The following is a 24,386-nucleotide window of genomic DNA, read 5'->3' on the forward strand; positions in this document are numbered from 1 at the left end:
ATACAAGCATACACCACCACCCAGGTTAAAATGTACACTGCATATATGAGGGCAGGGTTATGTGTGGGGAACAGGGAATGATGGGGAGATTAGGATAGACAAATGATAGCAGTGGAGGAGGGCAGGGTTATGTGTGGGGAGCAGGGAATGATGGGGGATTAGGATACACAAATGATAGCAGTGGAGGAGGGCAGGGTTATGTGTGGGGAACAGGGAATGATGGGGAGATTAGGATAGACAAATGATAGCAGTGGAGGAGGGCAGGGTTATGTGTGGGGAACAGGGAATGATGGGGAGATTAGGATAGACAAATGATAGCAGTGGAGGAGGGCAGGTTTATGTGTGGGGAACAGGGAATGATGGGGAGATTAGGATAGACAAATGATAGCAGTGGAGGAGGGCAGGGTTATGTGTGGGGAACAGGGAATGAAGGGGAGATTAGGATAGACAAATGATAGCAGTGGAGGAGGGCAGGTTTATGTGTGGGGAACAGGGAATGATGGGGAGATTAGGGTAGACAAATGATAGCAGTGGAGGAGGGCAGGTTTATGTGTGGGGAACAAGGAATGATGGGAAGATTAGGATAGACAAATGATAGCAGTGGAGGAGGGCAGGGTTATGTGTGGGGAACAGGGAATGATGGGAAGATTAGGATAGACAAATGATAGCAGTGGAGGAGGGCAGGGTTATGTGTGGGGAGCAGGGAATGATGGGAGATTAGGATAGACAAATGATAGCAGTGGAGGAGGGCAGGATTATGTGTGGGGAACAGGGAATGATGGGGAGATTAGGGTAGACAAATGATAGCAGTGGAGGAGGGCAGGTTTATGTGTGGGGAACAGGGAATGATGGGAAGATTAGGATAGACAAATGATAGCAGTGGAGGAGGGCAGGGTTATGTGTGGGGAGCACGGAATGATGGGAGATTAGGATACACAAATAATAGCAGTGGAGGAGGGCAGGATTATGTGTGGGGAACAGGGAATGATGGGGAGATTAGGATAGACAAATGATAGCAGTGGAGGAGGGCAGGATTATGTGTGGGGAGCAGGTAGGTTTCGAGGCGCTTTCTGAATGTGGTCATGAAGGATGTTCCATGCCCTGGGTGCCCAGTGGGTAAATGCCTGTTTTGTGTGCATGTGAGTTTGTAGAAGGTGTTGGCTGGCTAGTCTGGTGTTTGGGTGGGTGTTGGTTTGAGTTTCTCATGAAGATAAGATGAAGGTTTAAGGTGGATGGCTTTCAATGCGATGCAGAGTCCTTTGAATGCGATTCACCATGGTATGGGGAGCCCGAGGAGCTGGGCAAGAGTGGGGGTGATGTGTGCATGTTTAGGTAGGTGGAGGATGAGTCTGGCTGCTGCGTTTTGAATTGCTTGCAGGGGGGCAAGGGTGGTGTTGGGGTGTCCAGTGAGGAGAGCCTTTACATAGTCTAGCTTAGAGAGAACCAGTGCTTGGACTGCGGTGCGGAAGTCGTCCAGAGGAAGGATATGTCTGATTTTTGGAGAAGGTGTAGTTGTAAATTGCATGTTTTGGTGAAAGTGGCTATGTGGTGTGTGAAGGAAAGGTTGGCGTTGATGTTGAAGCAAAGGGATTTGACAGGTGTTGAGAGGGATATGCATGGGTTGTCTGTGGCAAGTTTTTAGATCCACGGGTGTTAGGGAGAATTCTCTGTTTAGGCTGAATTTCCTAACCTAGTGAGTCCCCCAGCAGCTTTGCTGGATTTCTGGAGTTAGTTTTTTTCCATCCTGCCAAGAGTGAGACTCTTTTCTCCCACTCTTGGACATGTATGTGTGTAATTCCTTTGAAATGTCAATGTGTTCGATGGGCTATGGGGTCTTTTACTCCATAGGGTCTCATATGTTTTTCTATGTGTGTTACACTGCACCCTACGTGCCGTAACACTGGGGCGTCCTAGCGGACCTCCACCATAGACTCCATACCCGGGGACTGACTACTGTCTCCCCGGGCATGTAAAGTCACCATTGGCTTTACTAGACCTAAATTTACTAACAGAACTAGTACAAACCATCTTATTGTTGACGTACTAGTAGGGGTAATTCGATTACTCCTGGATCTGTTACTCGAGGGGGCACTGTCCCGTCCCCCCTCGTCGAGTTTTGGCTGGTGGCAGTGGAAACTACTTGTTATGTTCGACCCTGGACATAACCCTATGGGATTCGTCCCATTGTTGGAGATTGACCCTTTTTCTCGTTAATCTCTAACGTACCACCGGTCTCCTAATCTTAAATAAGTTTATCGGATGGTATTTTCTGCCAGAACTCGGTTTGTAAAATGGCGTCTGTGTTCGTCTCTGTGACTCCTAAACCAAAGGTTGAGCCCTTTGTTCCACTTTTGGCGGGCCTCTGTACAGAGACCCTCCAAAGTGGTGCCATTCTGTCTGGGTTACCACAGGGGTGTGGGAGGGGGTTTAGGCACCCTGGACCGAGTTGCCTTGCCAACTCAGGTCGCACTCTGGAGTGATTGGCCCAAGTGGTGAGCGTTCCCGCTCACCACTTAGCATGTGTTGATTGACAGCTAGGCTGAATGAATGGGGGTTTCTGCATAAAAGCAGGGCTTTTGGGACTGGATCTTCAGAAGTCGCCACAGGACCTAAGAATCCGACGAGGGTAACGCTGAGCCGACCTGCAACGACGACACCTCCGGTGGAGCCCTGCTGAGCGACTCACCACTTCCCGACGACAGAGGAGATCTCCCTGCCGGAGAGTCTCTTCCCCTGACTGGTGGGAACAACCAGTCCCCTTTGCTTTTTATTCGCCTCAGGACACAGTGGTCGAATTGCCCGTGCAGAGCAACCCGGCAACCGGATAGCCACTACCCCTGTACCGCGACCAAAAGGTGGTGCCTTGTGACGGAGCACTCCGCGGCTGGTCTCTTCCCTGGTGGTGCACCGGACTTCACTTTTCTTCGACGACGAGAACCTCTCTACTCTTGGCAAAGACCCGACGTGCATCCACCACCAGGAACAACTGCCCCCGCCGGAGCTGCCCTCCACAACAAGGTACCGTGTCCGCCTGGCTTCCCTTTCGGTCGGTTCGAGTGAGGTGTCTTAATCCTCTCCGTTCCGTGGGGTCGCCTCCAAGCTTTTCTCATTCATTGTTCTGAACTGGTTCAATCTGCCGATAACAATTTGCTATAAGACTTGAATGCATCTACACTAGAGACTTTTTGGGATATCGCGCCTTGCCTCTCTCTGAGTGGGCCTGGCCTCTGAACTTTACGATCTATTGTGATCCTTGCCTTCCTGCCTTGCATTTTATCCGCGAAGTATTGAACTGCGTTGATTTCGTAACCTGTCTATTTTTTTCTCTCCCGTCCTAACTAATATTCGAGTGTCATCTAGGTTGAGGTATACACCTCTGTCTGAAAATAAGTGGTACCAGTAGAACCTAGAGTTGTCGATATTTTGCTAGGGGGATTGATCGTTTTCTACCTCGTAGAGTAATTGTGTTTGATTTGTTTGCCGTGATTTGCCTCAGTGTTTTCCATAGATGTTTTGCTATAAATAAATACCTTAATATCTTTACACTAAGCCTCGTTGCGTGTTTGCTTGTCTTGCTGTGAAGAATTGCCCTATTTTGTATACTCCACATACTGCTCAACTTTTCTTGAGAGAAGTCTGACTGCTCAGCCACAGCTACCACGTGAATCTGTGTGGTGCAGACTGCTACCAAGTGGGTTCACCGCCAACGCCTGTAGTCCTAAATCTTTTGCAGTGGTCCCAGAGGGAACTGCACAGGTTTCCGCCTAACAACGGGTGAGGCCGTGGTTGTGCCTTGGGGGGAGCACATGAGGAGGCGTTCTGTTTTAGAAGGGTTGATTACGCGGAAGTGGGTGGCCATCCAGTTGGTGGTGATGGAGAGACAGGTTCTGAGGGTGTGGAGTTGTGAAGGGGATGACATTTGGAAGCATATTTTTGTGTCATCTGCGCATTGGTTGAAATGTACATTGTGTTTGCTAAGCATTTGTCCAAACGATTCAACTTCTAAGTTGAAGAGGAGTGGCGATAGGGAGGAGTCTTGCAGGACCCCATACTTGACAGGGCTGGGGGTCTGATCGATAAGGTGGCATAGAGACAAAGTGTGTCCTGTCTGTGAGAAATTAGGTGAACAAGTCGAGTATGGTGGCAGAGAGCTTCATACTGTGGGCTAGGATGTCTAGTAGAATGTTGTTGTCAATGGTGTCAGTGGCTGCAGAGAGGTTGAGGAGTGTGAGATTTGCTATATGTCCTTTGTCTGGAATGCTGTGGAGGTCATCGAGGATGTGTAAAGTAGTGGTCCGAGTGCTGTGTCCAGGCCAAAAGCTAGATTGGAATGGGTGGAGTAGATTGTTTGTGGTGGTGGTGTGTTGCAGTTGGGTAGTTGCAAAGCGCTCCATGATTTTGGCGAGGTATGGTAGGATAGTAATGGGACAGTAGTTTTCATGGAGCGTGGGGTCGAGAGATGTTTTTTTGAGAAGCAGTGAGATTTGTCCAGTTTTGTGTGCAGAGGGTGTAGTGCCATGTGAGAGACCGAAGCTTATCATGGTGAGCCAGTGTGCAGCGCGGGTGGTGATGCAATTGGCTGCAGCTTGAGATGGGCATGCATCATCCAGGATGTGTGCAGGTTTTGTTTTGGCAGTGAGGGTGTTGGTGTCGATGCAGTGGAAGGTGTCCCATGTGTTGACATTTTTGGGAGCGGGGGTGTGTGTGGGAGAGCAGAGAGGAGAGTTGTCCTGATGTGTAATTTGGAGTGTCAGTAGTACATGAGGGAGCTGCATAAGGTGTGGAAGGTGTGGATGGTAGTTTAGAGAGGGACTTGATGGTGTTGCATAGTTTCTGGGTACGATTGGTGGCGGGTTGGAGTTCTTGTAAGTAATGGGTCGTATTGACATTCCGTATGGCAGTTTTAGATTTGTTACGGCAGTGTCTGCGGGGTGTTCTGGTTGAGGGGCATGGGTTCTTTATCAGTTTCTGATCTGTCTTTCTTAGTAGTAACCAATCACTGATCTCTGGGTCATACTGCCCCCAGCCAATGACTGCCCTCTCCCTAAGCCCCTCCCCTGGCAGCCATCCTCAGATTTTTACCGCACATTCAAGTGTTGGGAGTCCTCGTGCTTTAGCTCTCGAGCTTTACTGCGTTTTCGCGCTTTTTCAGGAGAATGTTCTCATTTTTTCCGTTTTATCGAGCCTCAAGCTCCACCGTTTCTACTTCCGATAACGGGGACCCGTATCGGAATTCTTCTACGCCCCTCAAGGGTGAAGTCTTCGTCGAGTTACGCTTCTTGGAGGATTCCAGAAGATCTGTGGCCTACCTCAACGGACATGGCCCAGGACAAGGGAAGCTTGACGCCCGGATCCAAGCTGTTCAGGAGCTGCCCAGGATGCGGATTGCAAAATGTTTTCAAGGAGGACGAGCATTCGAGATGTCTCTACTGCCTTCATGAGGACAAGACGCACGTGGAGAAGGACTGTGCGTTCTGCAAGAACCTGTCGGAACGGACCAAGCAGGATTGTCGTTCCCGCCTCGCCGCCTGGCTGGAGAAGGGCACAGGAGGTGAGAAGGCGAAGACAAAGTCTGAGCGGTCTTCTAAGTCCTGTGAGGGCACCCCGGCGATGGGGGCCCAACAGAAGGCCAAGCACTGCGAGTCCGCGGGCACCGGGAGCGTCGAGAGGTCGTGCTCCTCGGCTGCCAGGCAGGGCGCGACTTCCCCAGTACTATCAACCACGAGCCAGCGCTCTGGTTCGGGGAACAGGAAGTCCGAGAACCCGGGTAAGCTTCTGGAGAGGCCCCGGTCGATCTCAAAGGGAGCCGAGGGGGAGCGAGGCGATGACCCTCCCCCCAAAGCGAAGGCCCAGGATGCACCTAAGGTGGTGAGGGCCTTGATCCAACCGGCAAAGGCCTCTATCGAGGTTGTTGCAGCGGCCCTGGCGAAGCCGGCAGGGGCTACGCCAGTGAAGGCGGCCTCGGGGCCCAGAGTTTCCCTGCCACTGCGGAGGGAATCCTCTTTCCATACCATCGTGAAGACCCCGGTGGAAAAAGAGGGGGGGCGGTGGCCATTACGGACTCGGATTCAGCCTCTGAGGAGGATCCGTTGGAAACCGTGAAAGGCCTCAACAAGAGGTTCGTAGGCCTCAACGAGGGGTTCGAGAAGGTTCGATCCCACGGGAAGGTTCCCGCTGATGTGATCGAAGATGGCGATGACGAGGGCCAAGTAGAGCGCCATCCCGTCCGTCTCAGCCATTACCCGAGCCCCAGGATAGCTCAGTGGCCATTTTGTTGGCGATCCAATCCTTATGTACTGAGATAAGGACGAGGTTACCACGGACCCCGACGGAGGATCCAGAACCAGGACTGTCGGGAAGCCCTCCGAACAAGCGGAGGAGAGTCCATCCCGCGCTGCCCTTCGTGCCTGCGAGGCCTGTGGACCCCTCATCCCCCTCGCCGGACCCTCGGGAGGATACGGCGACGGATACAGCGACGGGGACGGACGACGTCGGCGGCGATGATACAATGGACATCCTGTCATCACCCCCCACCCCTCGGGCCTCTCCACCCGACGAAATTGGCTCTTTTCACGCCATGATAGCCTGGGCATCTGAGCTCTTCCAGCTCTGCCCTGAGGAACAGAAAAAGGAAGGTTTTCTTTACCAACGACGAGAGGCCAAGAGAAAGACGGTCCTTGCGGTGGCTATCCTAAAGAACCCTTCCACGACACCCGCCAAAAGGGACGGGTACGAGAAGAAGTACTGGGTCCCTGATGCCACCCCCTTGTGCCTCAGGGCCCAGCCCACGCCGGACTCTGTCGTCTCGGCAGCGGCCAAGAAGAAAGCAGCGGGTGCGGCGGCTTCAACTTCCACTTCCCCGCCGGACAGCGAGGGCAAGAAGTTGGACTCCATGGGACGACGAGTCATCTCGTCGGCGGCGACGACGATTAAGGAGGCCAATGCCTTAGCGATTGTGGCCCTTTACGACAGGGAGCTTTGGTTCAAGATAGCTCCTCTGCTAGACTTCCTACCGGACGACAAGAGGGCAGAGGCCCTACAGATTCTGCAGGAAGGCGAGGTGGCGTCGGATCACGCCATTACGGTGGCAACGGACATTGCCGATACCGGATTTCGCCAACTGAGCAACACGGTTTGCCTCCGACGATGAGGATGGCTCAAGGCGACGGACTTTCGCCAGGACGTCCAGACCAGAGTGTTGGACATGCCGTTCGACGGCAACAACCTGTTTGGAAAGACGGTGGATGAGTCCCTCCAGGCCATCAAGACAGACACGGAAACAGCCCGAGCCCTAGGAGTCCTTCAGCAACGGCGGCCCTTTTGGAGCTCGGGAGGCAGACAGGGAGCCTCCAAGGGATCCAGCGGTGGCTCTACTTACCGCCAGGCGGCCAGCTGCTCGTCCCAGGAGGCCTACAGAGGCCGTGGCAAGCAAGGAGGGTCTCGCCGCCATTGGCAAGGAGGCCAAGGCGGCAAGGCCTCTTCCAAGCAGGACTGAACCGGCCGTAGCGTTGGGCCCCCACCAAAACACCCCGGTGGGAGGCCGGCTGACGAAGTTAGTCAGCGTGTGGGAGTCCATCTCCACCGACCGTTGGGTGCTGGACACTCTGGCCCGCGGACACTCGCTAGAATTTCAAAAGAAGTGTCCTCGCATTCCTCTCGTGGCCAGGAAGGAGAATCGCATCCCTCAACTGCTGTTGGAGGTAAGGCGATGCTCAAGAAAGGTGCCCTCGAGCTCGTCCCCAAGAGGCTCCGGGGCTCCGGAATACACTCAAGATACTTCCTAGTCAGAAAGAAGACAGGCAGTTGGCGCCCCATCCTGGACCTGTGTCGGTTGAACAAGTACATCAAGGCACAGAAATTCAGGATGGTCACCCTCCAGCACGTGCTGGGACAGCTGGAGGAGGGCGACTTCCTATCATCACTGGACCTAGAGGATGCTTACTCCCACATCCCATTTCTAAAAGGACACAGAAAGTTCCTCAGATTCGTAGTCCAGGGGCGTCACTACCAATTCAGAGCCCTGCAGTTCAGATTAAAGTCGGCACCCATGGTGTTCACCAAGTGCCTCGCACCTGTGGCGGCGCGGTGCGCCTGCAAGGGATCCACGTCTACCCCTACCTGGACGACTGGCTAATCCGTGCAAGGTCAAGAGAACTCGCCGTCGAACACACAGCGAGGACCGTCCGCCTGCTCACGGAGCTGGGATTCGCCATCAACTACCCCAAATCCCATCTGGTCCCGTCGCAGGTGGCACTGTTTCTGGGAGCGAAGCTCGATACAGTGAAGCGATTGGCATCTCCGTTGGAAGAAAGGACGTAGGCCATTTTGGGCAAGGTGCAGCGCCTGTTGGCCACGGATGTGGCCAGAGTGAGGTCCATCAAGTCCCTCCTCGGGATGATGTCCTCATGCATCTACCTTGTGCCCCTTTGCAGACTACGAATGCGTCCGCTACAAGAGTTCCTCGACGCCCGCTGGATTCAGGCGGCGGGCAGCTTCGAAGACAGGATCCCGCTCGACGAGGAGTACCGTCGGGCGATTCTATGGTGGGGTGCCCACGCGCACCTCACGGCAGGCATGCACTTTCACACCCCGGCGTATCAGGAGATGGTAACGACAACGCCTCCCTGGAGGGATGGGGGGCCCACACCGGAGATCTCCACGCAAGAGGCCTCTGGCTCCCAGAGGAGAGGTCTCTCCACATCAACATCCTGGAGCTACGAGCCGTGTTCTGGGCGCTCAAATCGTTCCTTCCGTCCCTCAAGGACAAAGTGGTGAGGATCTTCACCGACAACACCACCACGATGTTCTACATCTGGAAGCAGGGAGGCACCAGATCCCCAGCCCTATCCAAGGAGGCCCAGGATCTGTGGCACTGGGCCGTCACCCAGGGGATGTTTCTGGTTCCCTTCCACCTGGCAGGAATAAAAAACACCATCGCCGACTCACTCAGCAGGGAGATGCGCTCGTGCCACGAGTGGAAACTACACCAGGACCAGGTGGATCGGCTCTTTCAACGATGGGGCAAACCCCAGATCGGCCTGTTCGCGACGGCGACGAACTCCAAGTGCCAGAGGTTCGCCAGCAGGTTCGCAAAGCCGAGGAGCATGGGCGATGCTTTCTCGTTCCCTTGGGACGGCCTGTTCCTGTACGCGTTCCCTCCGTTGCCGTTGCTGCTCCGTCTCATCAACCAGCTCAAGAGGTCCAGGTGCAAGATGATCCTCGTCGCACCGGCGTGACCGAGACTGATCTGGTTCCCGGACCTTCTGGACTTGTCAGCGTCCCCACCTACCAAGCTGGCGACGGAAGCGGATCTTCTCTCCAGAGAAGGAGGCGCCATTCTTCATCACGACCCAGAGTCGCTGAACTTGCAGGCTTGGCTCCTGCAGCGCTAGAGTTTGGAGGATACGATATCCCGGCTGACTGCAGAGAGGTTCTTACAAAAGCCAGGGCGTCCTCAACTCTCAAATGCTATGGACATAAGTGGAAGAGGTTCTCTGTCTGGTGCCGTGCACAGAAGATTAACCCTCTGCGGATTCCGGCCCCTCAAGTATTGCCGTACCTACTGTCGCTGGCCAAAGCTGGACTGGCTCACGCCTCTATCAAGATGCATCTGGTGGCCATTTCCCGATACACCAGAACTGCAGGACGGGCATCCTTGTGGTCTCATCGCCTGGTGAAGGAATTTATGAAGGGACTATTCCGATCGTTCCCGCCGGTGAAGACCCCTGCCCCGGCGTGGGAGCTCAGCGTGGTGCTGACCAGGCTCATGGGGGCCCCATTCGAGCCTATGCATTCAGCGCCGTTGAAGTTCCTGTCATGGAAGACAGCATTTCTCGTGGCCATCACCTCTGCACGACGAGTGGGAGATATCCAGGCCCTATCTTGCCAGCCTCCATACTTGACTTTTCACGACACGAAAGTGGTGCTGAGGACACACCCCTCCTTTATGCCCAAGGTGCCGTCGGACTTCCACCTCAACAAGCCCTTGGTGTTGCCAGTTTTCTTCCCGTCGCCTTCGTCTCGGGCCGAGAGGACTTTGCACTCGCTGGATGTGGCTAGAGCGCTGAAGTTCTACGTGGACCAAACGAATGGTTTTCAGAAGACATCAAAGCTGTTTGTGAACTTTGGACCTGTGAATCAAGGGAAGGCTCTCTCGAAGGCTTCCATTTCCAGATGTCTCTCCGGCTGCATCATGCACTGTCACCGGTTGGCAAACCGACCGCAGCCCGGCCGTCCGAGAGCCCATTCGACCAGAGCGATCGCTGCTACCACGGCGTTCCTGTCTGGTGTGCCCCTGCTGGACATCTGCAGGGCTGCTACGTGGAGGTCGACGCACACCTTCACAAGATTCTACTGCCTCGATCGGGACTCCAGGGAGGAGTCCAGGGTCGGCCAAGCAGTGCTGCGCAACCTGTTCGCTTAAGGTGAGCCTGGTGAGGAGGTAAGAGATGCTTAATCTTGAGTTGTTGTATTGCTTAATGTTGAGCCTGTTGCCACCTCCCGTGGTTGCATGTGTATACTGCTATGTATTCTTATATTTATGAGCATGTGAATCCATGCCAGACCCCATGCTGGAGAAGGAACAGGTTACTTACCTGTAACTGTTGTTCTCCAGCATGGGTCTGGCATGGATTCACACGCGAACCCTCCCTCCTTACCCTCTGCGGCTCTTCACTTGGTTATACTGTCACTTTACGTGCTACCAAATCTGAGGATGGCTGCCAGGGGAGGGGCTTAGGGAGAGGGCAGTCATTGGCTGTGGGCAGTATGACCCAGAGATCAGTGATTGGTTACTACTAAGAAAGACAGATCAGAAACGAAACTGATACTGATTTTTTTTTACCGAGGATTCCCAGCCTGACGACGGGGAATATTCATGAGCATGTGAATCCATGCCAGACCCATGCTGTAGAACAACAGTTGCAGTTAAGTAACTTGTTCCATCTGTAATGTGTTTGGTTTGTCTGGCTGGGGGTTGAAGATGTGTTGTGGGAGGTGGTGGGATTTTGTGGGATTGTGATAGTGTGAGCATGAAAGGGATAGCAAAGTGGTCAAACCACGATACCCAGATTTGATTATCCACAGAGACATGATTTTTGCTTGTGATCAAAAGGTCTCGGGTTTTGCCAGCAATGTGTGTGGGATAGGTGATGTGTTGTGTAATGTCATAAGGGATGAGTGGAGAATGGACAGTCTTTAGTATGGGATTGGTGTCTGGAAGGGAACTACCAAGGATGAAGTCGCCAAGGTAGATTTTGTTGCAGGGGCAGGTGTGGTTGTTAGTAGTGAAGTCAGTCCAGTCGGTGTGGAAGTTGGGATTGCGTGTAGGTGGGCGATAAATGAGGCGAAGAAAGGTGGTGTGTGGGTGCGATGTGGGGGAGCAAGTGAGATAAATTAGACACACTGGACTAGCTAGGTACACCCACTGGCATGCATCCTGGGGCCTGGGGAGTACCCTTGGATGTAGGGGGAAAGGGAGAACAACGGAGGATAATAGGACAGTTTGGGGAAGAGGGAGAAAATGAAGGGTAGACTGGGGACAAGGGTACCTTAGATTGTAGGCCTCTCTGCCTTCGACCCCCACGATCAGCACACACCCGCCAGCAGCCAAAAAAGAAAGAAGACCCCCCTCACCCCCCCAGTCCTCTCTCCACAGGCTTATATAAGGCTGTTCCCACCCAATGCAGGCCGGCCTCTCACCCAGGCAAGTGTGTGTTTGGGAAGTGTTGCCAGGCTCATTTCCAGGGCCAGCCCCATCACCCAGGCAAGTGTGTGTTTGGGAAAGTGTTGCCAGGGTCATTTCCAGGGCCAGCCCCATCCCCCAGGCAATTGTTTGTTTGGGCAAGTGTTGCCAGGGTCATTTCCAGGGCCAGCCCCATCCCCCAGGCAAGTGTTTGTTTGGGAAAGTGTTGCCAGGGTCATTTCCAGGGCCAGCCCCATCCCCCAGGCAAGTGTTTGTTTGGGAAAGTGTTGCCAGGGTCGTTTCCAGGGCCAGCCCCATCCCCCAGGCAAGTGTTTGTTTGGGCAAGTGTTGCCAGGGTCGTTTCCAGGGCCAGCCCCATCACCCAGGCGAGTTTGTTAGGGCAAGTGTTGCCAGGGTCATTTCCAGGGCCAGCCCCATAACCCAGGCGAGTTTGTTAGGGCAAGTGTTGCCAGGGTCATTTCCAGGGCCAGCCCCATCACCCAGGCGAGTTTGTTAGGGCAAGTGTTGCCAGGGTCATTTCCAGGGCCAGCCCCATCACCCAGGCGAGTTTGTTAGGGCAAGTGTTGCCAGGGTCATTACCAGGGTAGATGGGATGCAGAGTGGGACATACACTTTCAAGTATTCTGTGTGATTCCCAGACCATCAAACACTGGATGATGCTGAACAATCTCACCTTAAACCAAGGAAAGACGGAACTCATGGTTGTGGGTTCTGACAGTATTTTGTCTAAACTAGACCCAGCGTATAAACATTTTCAGCTGGGAGATGATCTCATTCCCTCTCTTCCTAAAGTAATTATCCTAGGGATGGTGCTGGACCAATCGCTTACCATGAATTCCTATGTGGCTAGTACTGTGTCCTCGGCCACCTACTATATCAAACTGCTATCCCACATGCAACCACTTATCTCTCAACCTAATGCAGAGTCCATTGCTCGTGCCATCATAGGATATAAACTGGACTATTGCTGCAGCCTCCTAGCAGGTGCAAGCAAAAAGACCATTAGTCGCCTGCAGGTGGTGCAGAATGGAGCGGTCAGAGTTATCTCAGGTCTGGCCTACAGAGCACGTGTCTGAGGCACGTCGCGCGTTGCACTGGCTGCCCGTGGATGCGTGTATTACCTTTAGACTCATGGTCATTACCTTTTAAATGTCTCAAGGGCATTATGCCCACTTACCTTCAAAGATACATAAGAATAAAATCCAGTGGCAGAAATCTTCGCTCCAACAATCGGAACCTGCTTCACCAGCCCAAAGTCAAAACCAAAAAAGCACAATGGGGTGCCTTCGCCTTTGTGGCACCAGCTATCTGGAACACCCTACCAGTTCGGTTGAGATACTCTGTCGATCTGACCAACTTCAAGAAAGACCTAAAAACCTTCATTTTCAAGTAGCAGCACTTGATCCTCAGTCTTCCCTTCTGCTTCCGGATCTACCTATATGCTTGACCTTTTTGTCCTGTCTGCGCCCTCACACCTATGGGTTTATGGTGGCGCAATATAAATGAAGTAAAGTAAAGACCAGGGGAGTTGGCAGTTTGAGCCCACAGCAGGTATGGGGAGATGAAATTATACAGTGCAGGGCAGTTTGGGGCCAAAGGGCACGCTAATTGTTGTGTGGGGAATGTAGGTTCCCAGCAGGAGCTAGCTTGGTAACTTGCAGAGGGCAGGCCAACTGTCACTGGGTAGTGGAGGAGGGTCTCATGGAAGGGGGAGTAAAGATTCATCCCAAGGCAGCAGATTAAACTGGGGCTTGTTTCAGGCTCAAGGAAGCTGCTGAACAGGTTTTCCAACAGGGGAGTCGGCCAGGCCTTTGGGAGGAATGTGATTCCTTTGTGATCCCTTTGTTACTGGCTGTAGGCTGGTTGCCTGGGAGTGGAGTCTCCAAGTGAACAATGTCCAGTGTGCCAGAAACCAGCAACTATAGGGATTATGAAGGTAAAAAATATAGTGTTCAGGCAATGTTGGGGAACATGCAAACACTTGACAGAAATAAACAGCTGGCATAAACAGTGCAGTGAATATACAGTCATATGCAGTGCAAGGTGGAAAATACATTTGGGAAACATGAAAGTGTTGGGAAGGAGCCTGGTGCTTTCCTTCTTTCCCAAGTTTCACAAGTGCTTTAGAATTAGGGAAGACTTCTTATCACTATAGCGCTGAGAACGCTTTTTTCATGCAAATATAATCACATACAGGCATGGCCAGCCACTAAATGAAAATAGTATTAAATATAAGGTGCAAATAACCACAAGTTGAAAACACTTGCAAATGTTATTTTGTGTAGTTTTAAAATCAAATCTCAAAGCAGGCTCTCTGGAGAAGGAATGCAGCCTGTGCTAAAAGTAGACTTCAGGCATTGCGTCACCGTCACCAAGGCTACCTCTCGCAGAGCACATAAGGTGGATGAATAGCTGTTTCTGTTCATCAAAAGCCCATGCCAATTAAGAATAGCAGAATGTACGTGCTTATACGCACAATGCAACAATATGTAAAAATAAGGGGGTTTTGTAGAAATTACTGGACCAGATCTAATATAATTATGTTGAGTGAAGTGTTAAGAAAATGGCAGGTAGATGTATGAATGTTTATAATAATTTAATAATAATAATTTAGCATTTATATAGCGCTACAAACCCTCAGGTATCTGAGCGCTGCTTATTATTACCCACGGTGTGTGGTGCTCATTTATAACATAGCAAATGATGCTAAGTAAGAGCACAATGTATTCCTGCATAGGCAGCATAATGTTATGTAGCTTGTCCCAAACGGAACCCAGCCATGCAAGAAGGAAGAACTGCAGCGTCCCTTGTATGGCAAGAAGAACAGTTTTGGATGAGCTCTGCCGGTCTCCAGTGACCAAGTCAAGAGTATTTAAGCTCCAGGCCCAGCACCAGTCTTCAGGACCTGGGAGCCAGCCAAGGAGGTCAGAATGGCAGAGTCCTCTGCCATTCCCCTCAATCCTCATCTTTGCAAGGATTAAAGTTTGTTATCTCTTGCAAGATAGACTCATGGCCTTAATTCCCTAGAGGGGTGCATTTACTCTGGTTTGAGCGTGATCAGGGGGTACCTCAATGTATTTAAAGGGTACAAGTGTGGCCTACCTTTCAAAGGTCACGCAATACATTGGTAAAATGAAAACCCACAGTAAACAACAAGTGACACATGGATACTGCCATTTCCACAGCCCCCCTCTGGTCCCGAAAGTGTCACATAAACTGGGCTGGTCACCAGCGTCACTCCTCAATCCGGAAAGTTCTTGTTTTGAGTCTGGATTCCAGGATGTGAGGTGGATATGAGCCATGGTTAAGTGGTGTCCAGGGGTTTGGCAACAGTTTGATATGAAGAACCAGAGTTCACCAGCATGGGGTATGTCATGGATTCGCATGCTCATGAATATTCCCCGTCGGCCAGCTGGGAATTCTTGGTAAAGAAAAAATCAGTTTCAGTTTTGTTTCTGAACTGTCTTTCTCCTAATAGCCAATCACTGGTCTCTGGGTCATCCTGCCCTCTACCTAAGCCCCTCCTCTGGCAGCCATCTTCAGATTTGTACTGCACGTTCAAGTGTTGCGAGTCCTCGTGCTATAGTTCTCGAGCTTTTACTGCGTTTTGCGATTTTTCTAAGAGTTTTGCTCTATTTTTCGGTCAATCGAGCCTCGAGCTCCATCGATCCACCAACCGACTAACGGGGACCCTTTTTTCTGAACTTTCTACGCCCCTCAAAGGCGATTTTTCGTTGAGTTTACTTCTTGGTGGATTCCAGAAGACTCTTGGAGGCCTACACCGCATGGACATGGGCGAAGATAAAGGAGACTTGACACCTCTGTTCAGGGTCTGCCCAGGATGCGGGCTACGGAACATCATCCTTTAGGATGGGCACTCCATGTGCCTTTATTGCCTACATTCGGACAGCTCGCACATGGAGGAGGCCTGTGCGCCCTGTAAGGACATGTCTGCCCGCACCATGAAGGACCGTCACAAGCGGCTCACCGAGTGGCTGGAGACGAACCCGGCGGCAGGTGAGCCTCGGCAACGTACTTCTCCCGAAAGAAAGTCTGAGCGGTCTTCTAAGACCTTTGAGGGCGCTCCGGCGACAGGGGCCTAACATAAGGCAAAGCACCACGAGTCCACGGGCACCAAGAGTGCTGTTGGTACAGCCTCCGTGGAAGCCAGGCCGTGCGTAGCATTGCTGACGCCGTCAACCACGAGCCAACCCTCCGGTTCGGTGAAGAAAAGGAAGTCTGACCACCCGGGTAAGCTTCTGGAGAAGGCCCGGTCGACCCCAACGGAGAAAACCAAGGGAGAGCGAGGCGTTGACCCCCCCGGTCCCCACGGTGAAGGCGCCGGGCACGCCCAAGGTCATGAAGGCCCAGCTTCACCAGGCTAAGGCGTCTATTGAAGGCATGATGGCGTCCCTGACGAAGGCCGCTGACGCGGGCCCAGGGAAGACGACCCCCGAGCCAAGAGTTTTCTAAGAATTGGCTTTCCTGCCCATTGAGAAAACGCCAGTGAAGGCGATGCCAATCATCTCCCCGAGGCCGTCGCCCCTGGCCGAGAAGAAGGGGGGGGCACGGTAGTCCTGCCGGACTCGGACATCTCCTCCGAGAAGGAACTCTCTGGGCTGAAGAAGGGGCTGGACAAGAAATTAATCAAGGCCAGGTCCTACGGGTGGACCCCGATGAGGCAGACGTGGAAAGCGACAAGGGAACCGACGAGGGGCTGCAGGACGGTGAGGAACCGGAGGAGACCACACCACTGCCCACGCTCCCGTTGCAGCCGCTTCCACCACCGACGGACAGGTCGGCAGACATACTGCAAGCGCTGCACACCCTGTGTACAGACATTTCTTGTGGCCATCACCTCTGCACGACGAGTGGGAGAGATCCCGGCCCTCTCCTGTAAGCCTCCGTACTTGACATTCCACGATATGAGGGTCGTGCTGAGGACGCACCCCTCCTTCATACCCAAGGTGCCGTCGGACTTCCATCTCAACAAGCCCTTGGTGTTACCTGTTTTCTTCCTGTTGCCTTCGTCGCCGCTGAGAGGACTTTCCACTCGCTGGATGTGGCTAGAGCGCTGAAGTTCTACATGGACCGCACAAAGAGCTTTCGGAAGAGATCACAACTGTTTGTGAACTTTGGTCCTGTGAACTAAGGGAAGGTCCTCTCCAAGGCTTCCATTTCCAGATGGCTCTCCGGCGGCATCACCCATTGTAATCGGTCCATTGTCCGAGAGCCCATTCGACCAGAGCGATCGCTGCAACTACGGGCGTTCCTGTCTGGTGTGCCCCTGATGAACATCTGCAGGGCTGCTACGTGGAGGTCGATGCACACCTTCACGAGATTCTACTGCGTCGCCCGGGATTCCAGGGAGGAGTCGGCCAAGCAGTGCTGCGCAACCTGTTCGCTTGAAGGTGAGCCTGGTGAGGAGGTAAGAGATGCTTAATGTTGAGATGTTGAAATGCTTAATGTTGAGCCTTGCCACCTCCCGTGGTTGTGCATGTGTGTACTGCCGTGTATTCTTTTTTCATGAGCATGTGAATCCATGCCAGACCCCATGCTGGAGAAGGGACAAGTTACTTACCTGTAACTGTTGTTCTCCAGCATGGGTCTGGCATGGATTCACATGCAAACCCGCCCGCCTAACCCTCTGCTGCTCTTCTCTTGGTCCTACTGCCACTTTACGTGCTACTAAATCTGAAGATGGCTGCCAGAGGAGGGGCTTAGGTAGAGGGCAGTCATTGGCTGGGGGCAGTATGACGCAGAGACCAGTTATTGGTTATTAGGAGAAAGACAGTTCAGAAACAAAACTGAAACTGATTTTTTTTTACCGAGGATTCCCAGCCTGACGATGGCAAATATTCATGAGCATCTGAATCCATGCCAGACCAATGCTGGAAAACAGTTATAGGTTAGTAACTTGTTTCTTGTTTGCAGGTGACAGTTGGTGCAAGCACCCCCCCCCCCCCAACAGCATACAGGATATATGAAAGGAGATTCCCCAGAACGAGCTAAACCAGTCTTTTATTCCACCTAGAAGGTCTTTGGCTGCATCCTTGCGGGTGGCCTCAAGAAAGTGATGTGAGCGGCATGGTGAAAGATTTACTCATAGGAGTCTGCAACACATACACACTGCTCCAATCCAATAAGTGCACCCTCTCCGCCAGGGGAAGTCAATATTTTCTTTAGAGCCATTTTTCTCAACTGCCATCATGCAATGTGACTGTTATAAGTGTATCTTAGTTTACATTTTCTGTTCCAACATCAGTCAGTGCCAAAAGCAACTTGTTCACAGAGGGAGGTGGTGCAGTGGGCAGATGCATTGTTCTTGCCATCATGCTCTCAAATAGAGAGAGTCCAGCAAAGCTACTGGGCATACCCCATTTACATGAGGGCAAGGGGCAACGCATCTGGCCAACTTAGTCTGGTCTGTGCGCACACTTTTGCCAGCTTGTAGCTCCCCATTCTTCCTCTCTTTTCCCCCCAAGTTTTGTGTTCCATTTCGTCCCTGGGGTAGCCTGCATTGTGAAGCAATATTGTCAGTTCTCCTACCAGGTTTTGTACTGGAGAATTGGGGAGAATGAACCAGGGGCACCAAACTCGCAACAGAGCACATACAAACATTTAGGGCAGAAGCTAAAGTGTCAAGTAGAATGTTGTAGTGGGCCAGAGGACACAGTGCACCACAATGATACAGGCACCTTAGATGGGATGTCTTTTATTCCTACAGTGGTGACAGTCCGGTCAGACACTGGGGCATCCAGGAACTCCCACAGCCTCAGTTTGCTGAAGGTGGCTCCTGTATCCAGCAGTATCCGGGCACACTTGTTACCTACCTGTGCTGTCACATAGGGACCACTGGATGGGAAGGGGATGGTTAGGGCGAGGAGTTGGGGTGCCAGGGGTACATCGTCTGGGTCCAGTTCCCGTCAAGCGTGCGGGAAATGGATGGGACCCTGGCCTGGCTTCTGGGGCCAGGGCTGCAAGGTGGTGCCAGAAGAGGCACCTTGGCTGTTTTTGCTACTGGCTGGGAGATGAGCTGCCTTGGTCTGGTATCTGGCCTGGGGTTGTCCAGGCAGGGGTTCTGGGCCAGAACCGGCATTGTGACCTATTGGTCTAGATTGAGTGGGTAGGTGAAAGGGACCAGGCGGGCATGGTATAGGAGCTGCGATTTGCTATAAGCAGACAGGGCTGTGCCCTTGTTCTGCTGTTACTGAATCCACTGAGGACAGTTGTACTTCCACTAAGCCCATTCCTTACAATAGGCGCGCACTGGTCCTGATGCACGCAGTGACCTAACTGGAATGGGCACCGGGCTGGCGGTGGATACTGGCATGGGACATGCTGAAGCATGTATCGATTGCTCTCATAGCCCCAGTGCTGGGGGTTTCGAGGCGGCATCTGGGAGTGGTGAATGATTCCTCTTCTTCCTCCCCCACTAAATTTGTGCCATCCTCAAGAATACCTATACTGGTCCCCATAGGCTGACCTTACAGGGGCTGATGCAGCAGGGGAGTGTGGCCAAGGGGCAGGAACTTGGAAGGGAGCAGAATAGCTGGGTGTGGGAGCAAGCGCAGAACTATCTAGGACATCCTCTGGGACACAAGGGGTGACTAGGGGGGCAACACTGGGAACAGGCGGGGGTCAAGCCCATAACTGCGGTCATTTCTCATTTTCTCTAGATTAGGCTGTTCTAGCTTCCTCTCTAGGATCACTTGTCGTTCCAGCCACTTCTTCCTCGCCACAGACACACTCTGCACGGACCACAATGTGTAGGCCTTCCACTGCCTAACTGCAGACTTCCCTTTCTCCCTTTAAAGAACCTCACTCACCGCAGCTAGGTGAGTCATCAAAGGAGCATTATGGGGGCCAGAACAGTAGTTTTTTAAGGCTTTGTCTATTTATGCCATACTAGCATCCATCTGACAATGTCTGGGCCATGCACTGTAGCCATGAGTCCCACAGGGGAATCCGAAGAAAGCCTCATTCCCTGGCTTGCAGATGTCTTGACAAATACTAAATCACTACCGGACGTAGGTCAGCACAACTGAGTCCCTACTATCCAAGTCTGTCATACAGGGTTACTCTAGCGCACTCGCAATCGCTCACAGATGCACACGTACAGGCACTCAACTAGGGAAGGGGTTGGATGATATACTGTTGCAGGACAGGGGTCACGGTAATGCCAAGCTGCTGGTCCACTTCCAAAAGGAGTGTTAAATACAATTGCCAGGCGTCCCTGGAAAACTACTCGGATTCAAGCAAGAAGGGAGGTCTGGCACTCTGCACAAAAGAGTTGTAGTCCTAAAGAAGTACTTAGCTCTCATGACCAGGGTATGTACACTATAAACATGGGTAAGTGGGAGAGGTTGGGCCCTCTACTAGCCTTGTTCACCCCTAGTGAGAGTCTAGGAGATGAGTTTGAAACAGACTAGGTGACTCTGGTGCTAGTAAACTGAATTAGACGCTTTGGTGGGGTGAGGGCTCCAGCCACCCAGACAAGCAAAATTAAGGGTGCCAGCTGTATACCTCAGAGCGCTATCTACGGGTGGACTTACCATAAAGATGTCACCTCACCCCTGGGTGAGGGCTCCAGACAAGCAAACTGAAGGATATCAGGGAACACTCCACAAAGGTATCTACAGGACTTACTATTAGGATGCCACCTCACCACTCTTTGTACCCAGATTCAGGCACACTAGTAAACTGAATTAAGCAACATTTAGTGAACTCTAAAACGAGGCTCTTGGTGGACCAGTCCCTAAGGTAAACATTGAGCCACAGCTACCCTTGTTCACCCTCCAGTTTAGGCCTAGAAAGTGAGTTTGTTACAGTGTAGGTGACTTCCCTCAGCTGAGGAACCCTCCAGGTTAAAACCGAACACCAGATCAAATTAAGGGCTGAGAAGTGGATGCTGTGACTAGTTGGGTAGATTATCTGGAAAGGTACACCTTACAATTTGCCAGTACAATTGTGTGATGTTGTGTGGGTGTGCAGATACGCCCCTGACAGTGGCAACGCATCAGCGCCTTGACACTGTGGGAGTGGGACCTGGGTTGACTTGATGGGTACACTGACCTACCCCTCAATGTTACCACCCCCCTTAGAGACAAGTAGCCCTCCCCTCAAGCTACAAGCTGTCAATGTGTGTGACTGATACTTCAGTTCATACCTTATTGGAAACGACAGGCTGGCTGCTAGACACTGGTACAGCAGGCAGCATGGAGGGCAGGTGCACCTTTTCTCAGGGACTGGTCTGTAGATAGTAAAAGAGTTAAAATGGACAGAGGGAAAATGGACAGATGAGGAGTGCAGGCTGCAGAACAGGAATGAGTTTACTCCGAGAAGGTGCAGGCATTACGGTGTTATTCGGGTGATCAGGGACCTAGACCTGCTTCTGGATCCGAGTCACCGGCACCAGAAAACTGTGGAAGTGGGTGGCAGGCCAAAATGGGGAAGGCCATGTGGGGGACCCCAGTCAGAGCCACAGTTTTGGACCAGGGAGTCAACAGACCTGGTGGGGTGCATTGTGTACGCAGACAACTGGGTCCACCCTCTGGCAATAACAGGCAGGCTGCACTGAAAAGTGGGAACACAATGAAGGCACCAAAACCTTTGTAGAAACCAGGAACAGATTTATTACAGGAAGATGAGTAAATACATTGCCAGCAGGACATACTGGATGCACTGGACTAGCTAGGCACACCCACTGGCATGCAACCCGGGCCTGGGGAGTGCCCTCGGAAATAGGGGGAAAGGGAGACCAAGGGAGAAAGGGAAGGGTTGGAGAGGAGAGTCTGGTAGAGATGGTGAGGTGGAAAAGGAGAGAGAGTGGGGGCAGGTGCAGCGGGGCACAGGGAGACGGAGACACAGGGAGGCAGAGACGCAGGGAGACGGAGGCAGAGACGCAGGGAGGCGGAGGGAGACGGAGGCGGAGACGCAGGGAAACGGAGACGCAGGGAAACGGAGACGCAGGGAGACACAGGGAGACTGAGACAGAGACACAGGGAGACACAGGGAGACGGAGGCAGAGACACAGGGAGACGGAGGCAGAGACACAGGGAGATGGAGGCAGAGACACAGGGAGGTGGAGGCAGAGACACACGGAGGCGGAGGCAGAGACACAGGGAGACGGAGGCAGAGACACAGGGAGACACAGGGGGACGGAGGCAGAGACACAGGGGGACGGAGGCAGAGACACAGGGGGACGGAGGCAGAGACACAGGGGGACGGAGGCAGAGACGGAGGCAGAGACACAGGGAGACACGGAGACACAGGGAGACAGACACAGAATAGGAGGAAGCATGGCAGAGAGGATAAATAGAACAGTTTGGGGAAGAGGGAGAAAATGAAGGGTAGACTGGGGACAAGGGTACCTTAGATAGGAGGCCTCTCTGCCCTCAACCCCCCACAGTCAGCGCACACCCCCAGCAGCCAAAAAAGGAAGACCCCCAGTCCTCTCTCCACAGGCTTATATAAGGCTGTTTTTCCCACCCGTTGCAAGGCCAGCCTCTCACCCAGGCAAGTGTTTGTTTGTGAAAGTGTTGCCAGGGTCGCTTCCAGGGGAGATGGGATGCAGAGTGGGACACACACTTTGAGACCAGAGGGGATATAAATTGTAGGGCGTGGAGAGATTAAACTATACTGTGCAGGGAAGTTGGGACCAAAGGGCGTGCTATTTGTTGAGTGGGGAATGTAGGTTCCCATCATTAGCTAGCTCGGTGACTTCAGGAGGGTCTCATGGAAGGGGAGCCCAAGGCAGCAGATTACACTGGGGCTGGTTTCTGCCTCAAGGAAGCTGCAGAACAGGTTTTCCGACAGAGGAGTCAGCCAGGCCTTTGGGAGGAACGTGATGACGGTGTTACTAGCTGTGCGTGGAGTCCCCAGGTGAGCAATGTCCCTTGTGCCAGAAACAAGCAACTATAGGGATTATGAAGGTACAAAATATAGTGATCAGGCAATGTTGGGGAACATGCAAGCACTTGACAGAAATAAACAGCTGGCATAAACAGTGCAGTGATATACAGTCCTATGCCGTGGAAAATACATTTGGGAAACATGAAAGTCATGCAATACATTAGTAAAATGAAAACCCACGGTAAACGAGAAGTGACATATAGATACTGCCATTTCCACAGTATCACTTTGTACAGATTATGCCTCTTGTAGTGCCTTCAGAACTGAACTGCAGTTAATTAAAACAGGCGCTTTGTTTTGTCACAATAAACCTTTTGAAATGAAATTACGCTTAGGAAATTGTAACCGCTGTATTAATCCTTTTTGATAGTAAACCTCAGGGTGGCACTAAACTACGGGTGATGGATTCTCTCCAGAAATAGATCGGGTTGTGGGGACAATCATTACAATGAACATGTTTGTGGCTTGACACAGAGTACCTCCCTAGCACCCCAGAAATTGTAAGCCAGAGCCAATCGCACATCATTGGTACTCCTCTGGTGGCATAAGAAAGATTGGTGATCTTGGTAAGGATGGGCGATGGATGACGGCGAATGAGATGAGAGAGCGGTGGGTTTCAGGGCTTTGTCGGATTCTGCCTATAGGCGTTTAAGGAAGTTGGTAGGGGTGGTTGATTGGACAACTACTTTGGATGTGGATATTTTTCTGGCTAGACCAAAAGAAGGCGAAGCAGGGCTGGCTAGCAGAATATATAGATTGATTGTTACAAGGAAATGACAAATTATGAGAAGAAGGGAGTAGGAGGATTGATTTTGTTATTACTCCTGAGAATTGGCAAATTATTTGCAGGAATGTACTTTTATGTTCGGTAAATTTGGGGGAGAGATCTCGCCAAATTAAAATATTGAACCGAGTTTATTGGTGTTCTGAAAGGCTTAAAAAAAGAGGACTATCAAATAATGATGAGTGTTCCTCTACGTACTGCAGAACGCCCCACTGGCCATACCAAACTCGGAATTTGGCCGGGTGGAACGCCCCCTCAGGGAATTGATGTGGAAGGGGGGGCAACCTTGAATCGCGCTGACCACGCTGCAGCGATCGATCTGGGAGGGGGGTATTGGTGTCCCACACCTGAAGTCCTACTACTGGGTCAGTCAACTAAACATTGTCAACAACCTCCTCCATGGGGACCGTGACCTACCACACATCAGAGCAGAACTACCCTTCAGGCAAGATACCCCACCACTGGAAATGATGTATCAACGGCTATCCAGACCCCCCGCTCAGACAATGTCCTCTCACATCGCAATCGTCTGGCGGCAGGCACACAAGCACATAGGCTGGGGGAACAAGATTACCATGGCACAACCACTATGGAATAACCACATGCTGACGGAAGTGGGGAAGCTGCCCGCCTGGACCTGGTGGGTGAGGGCCGGAATAACCACGATAGGAAATATCTTAACAGAGGGCTCTATTCTTTCGTTTGAAATGCTCCAGCAGGAATATGGTATTTCGGCAGCAGAACACTACCATTACACACAATTATCACACGCACTTAGTGGCCACAGGCAAGCACTTGCTGACGCCCCAGACTACACACTCCTGGAACGCAATTTAGTTCCACAACATATCCCCACCAAGGTGACCACCACCCTATGCAAAGCTATTAACGCATTCGCCACCCCAGAACTGACCAGCCTCAAATCTAGATGGGAACGGGATGTCGGGGACATTGAGCCTGAGGACTGGATCCAGGTTCTCATGC

General features: G+C 52.2%; 1 protein-coding gene across 4 annotated transcripts in view; it reads left to right on the plus strand.

Annotated features, from left to right (window-relative positions):
* Nucleotides 1-24,386, plus strand: part of RPAP3 (RNA polymerase II associated protein 3) — a 280,511-nt gene that overhangs the window by 210,315 nt on the left and 45,810 nt on the right. The window lies entirely within an intron of this gene.

The sequence above is a fragment of the Ambystoma mexicanum genome, chromosome 12 (genome assembly GCF_040938575.1).
Source record: "Ambystoma mexicanum isolate Mex_15411 chromosome 12, UKY_AmexF1_1, whole genome shotgun sequence".
In the NCBI taxonomy this organism is placed as follows: domain Eukaryota; kingdom Metazoa; phylum Chordata; class Amphibia; order Caudata; family Ambystomatidae; genus Ambystoma; species Ambystoma mexicanum.